This window comes from Arachis duranensis, chromosome 10 (genome assembly GCF_000817695.3).
Source record: "Arachis duranensis cultivar V14167 chromosome 10, aradu.V14167.gnm2.J7QH, whole genome shotgun sequence".
Taxonomy (NCBI): domain Eukaryota; kingdom Viridiplantae; phylum Streptophyta; class Magnoliopsida; order Fabales; family Fabaceae; genus Arachis; species Arachis duranensis.
Genome location: NC_029781.3, coordinates 18839665 through 18843499, shown reverse-complemented (window position 1 = coordinate 18843499; position 3835 = coordinate 18839665).

Below are 3835 nucleotides of genomic sequence, written 5' to 3'. Positions count from 1 at the left end.
GGTATTACTTGGACGACCCAGTGCACTTGCTGGTTAGTTGTGCGGGATTGCAAGAGTGTGATTGCAATTTCGTGCACCAAGAAACCTGCATGGCCAAGGAACGAACGGACTTCCCTCATTGAGGAGGGGTAAGGCAAACTAGAAATGACATCTACCTTTGTTGGATCTACAGAAATACCAGTATGAGAGACAACATGTCCTACAACAATCCCTTGTTTTACCATAAAATGACACTTTTCAAAATTCAATACAAGGTTTGAACTAACACACCTATCTAATACTTTGTCTAAATTATCCAAGCAAAGGCTAAAGGAATCACCATATACGCTAAAATCATCCATAAAAACCTCCATACAGCTCTCAATGAGATCAGAGAAAAGACTCATCATGCACCTTTGGAAAGTGGCTGGTGCATTGCATAAGCCAAAAGGCATTCTCTTATAAGCATAAGTCCCAAATGAACATGTAAAAGTAGTCTTTTTCTAATCTTCAGGAGCTATATGAATTTGAAAATAGCCTGTATAACCATCTAAAAAGCAGTAATGGGATTTACCTGACAGGTGAACAAGAATTTGATCAATGAATGGCAGGGGATAGTGATTCTTATGAGTGGCTTGGTTGAGACGCCTGTACTCATTGCACACTCTCCATGAATTCTGCACTCTAGTTGTCAGGAGCTCTCCATGCTTGTTCTTTACTGTTGTGACTCCAAACTTCTTAGGCACCACTTGTACTGGACTGACCCATTCACTATCTGAGATGGGGTAACTAATATCTGCTTCAAGTAGCCTGGTCACTTCTTTCTTGACAACTTCTAAGATGGTGGGATTCAATCTTCTTTGGGGTTGACGAACAGGCTTTAATCCCTCTTCTAAGAATATTCTGTGCTCATAAACTTGAGGACTGATGCCTACTATATCCGCCAAGCTCCACCCAACTGCTTTTTTATGTTGTCTTAGCACATTGAGCAGCTGCTCCTCCTGTTGAGAAGTGAGTTCCCTTGCAATGATAACTGGGAATTTGTGATTATCCTCAAGGTACACATACTTGAGGTGTGGAAGGAGGGGTTTCAATTCCGATCTCTACTCATGGCTAGGCTCTGGATTATCCGGGGTTATTGATAATGGCAAAGTGTCCTCATTATGTTCAGAGGGTGTCCCCACACTTGGACTTTGCTCCAAGTGATTCTCTTTTACTTCTTCTTGGTGAACTTCAGCTACAGTTTCATCAATGATGTCACACTGGAAGATAGAATGGTCTTCCGGAGGGTGCTTCATAGCTTCATTCAAACTGAAACTCACTGTTCTGCCATCTATCTCAAAGGAATAAGTTCCTGAGAATGCATCCAGCTTGAACTTTGAAGTCTTCAGGAATGGTCTTCCAAGTAGGATTGATGACGGTCTTCCTGAGTCATTAGGGGGAATTTCCAGGATGTAGAAGTCAATGGGAAATGTGAGCCCCTTAATGCTCAATAATACATCTTCAACAATTCCAACTACTGTAATAATGCTTTTATCTGCTAACACAAAATGAGCTACCAACCTTTTTAAGGGAGAGAGCCTCAAAGCATCATATATAGACAATGGCATTATACTAACACATGCTCCTAAATCACACATGCAGTCAAAAAATAATACACCTCCAATGGTACAGTTAACCATGCATGGACCTGGATCACTACATTTTTCAGGTATACATCCCATTAAGACAGATATAGAACTACCTAAAGGAATAGTTTCTAATTCATTAATTTTATCTTTGTGTATGCAATAATCTTTCCAAAACTTTGCATATTTAGGTACTTGTTGAATAACATCAAAAAGGGGAACAATTACCTCAACCTTTTTGAAATTTCTACCATTTTGGGATCCAATTCCATCTGCTTTCTGGATTTCCGTGCAAGGTGTGGAAATGGGATAGGAATAGCGCCATTTGCAGCTTCTACTTCCTTTGATGCTTCATTCCTGGGGTGAGGTATCTCTTCTTCAACCCAGTCTTGCACTTCATCTTCTTTTTCAACTTCTTCTACTTCAACCATGTCCTCTATTAGGGCGTGGTCTAGTGAGCTTGGCTTCTTTGAATTCCTCTCTTGTAGTGTGGTTCCGGACCTCAAAGTGTTGGGTAAAGGTTGAGAGGGAATTCCATTGGAGTTTGAAGACTGGTTATTGGAGTTATTCAGTGATCCAATCTGTGAGATAAGAGCTTGCAAGGTAGAGTTTAGACCGTTCAAGGTAGAAGTGAGGTTGTTTTCCATGGTCTTCTGCCTTTGATCAATAGAGTGTAGCAACTCGTCATTGGAAGAGGAAGGGGGGTAAGTAATCTGAGGGGTCTGCTGTTGGTTGTTCTGTGGTGCTTGGGACTGTCTTTGGTGAGGTGCTCTATAAGGCTGGTTCTGATACTGTTGTCTGTTGTTATTATTCTACCTCTGATTGTCATTGTTGTCTCTGCCTCCTCTATTATAGTTGTCCCTCCATCCCTGGTTGGAATTTTCTTTCCAACCCTGGTTGGAGTTGTCCTGCCAACCTTGGTTATAGTTGCTGCCTTGATAGTATCCTGGATTTGGGTGGTCATAGAAATTGTGAGTAGATGCCAATGTGTTGTCTTCATGTTGGAGATGTGGACATTCATCAGTGTAATGACTATAATCAACACATATTCCACATACTCTCTGAGAAACCAGTTGTTGACTACGTTGTGGTGAATGAGGTTGAGACTGTTGCTGGCCCAGATGTATCTGCTTCAGTAGGTTGGTTATCTCACATATTGATTGTGTGAGAGTAGTATTCTTGCTGCGATAAGAAACTTCTGCCACGGCTTTGGGGTGGTTGTTCCTGTTGCGCTTGTGAGTCCGAGCAGACTCAGCCAAGTCGGCAATCAGTTGCCATGCTTCATCTGTGGTCTTGTACTTTTTCAGAGAACCATTGCTTGCACCATCTAATGTAGTCTTATCCTGAGGCTTCATGCCTTGTGTGAAGTAGCCGATCAACACCAACTTGTCAATCATGTGGTGGGGGCATGCGTCTAAGAGATTAGTGAAGTGCTCCCAATACTCATAGAGAGTCTCTGATTCGCCTTGGATGATCATTGAAATCTCTTTCCTTAGTCTATCAGTAACTTCAGCTGGAAAGTACTTTTTTAAGAATTCTCTCCTGATCCCAGTTAGTAACAACTGCTTCAGGTTGAGTGTAGTACCATTCCCTCACCTTTTCCTCAAGAGAAAATGGAAAATTGGCTAGCAAAATAGAAGTCTCAGATGCACCATTACGCCTAACAGTAGATCAGGCTGTCTGAAAATCTCTGAGGTACTTGAGAGGCTCTTGAGCAGGTAGGCCATGAAACTTCGCCAGTAGATTAATTAGTGCACTCTTCAGTTCAATATCTGCACCCAGATTTGGATTACGCGCTTGGAAAGGTGGTAATGTAAAATTTGGAGCTCCTGCCTCCTGAAGAGTAATCCTCCTGAGAGCTGCCATGTCCTCTACATTCAAATCAACAGAATTAGTAGAAAGGGAACCTGTTTCTTCCTTAAATGACATTACAAATTCGTCCTCAAAAAGAACTAACCGACGCCGAGCCTACCTCATACGTGAGATAGTTCTTTCAATTTCAGGATCAAATACGGGTAGGCTCGAATCAGGTAGCGAACGCGTCATTCAATGAAAGAAACATACAGCTCATGGTAATAAAATAAAATAAAGTGCAAATAAAAAAAATCCAACCAATAAATTAGCACACTGTTACAACTCCCCGAGAACGGCGCCAAAAATTGACATGGCAGAAAATCACTGATTAAAAGTTTATAGAGAAAACAGCGTTGCAAGTATAGCTCTTAACT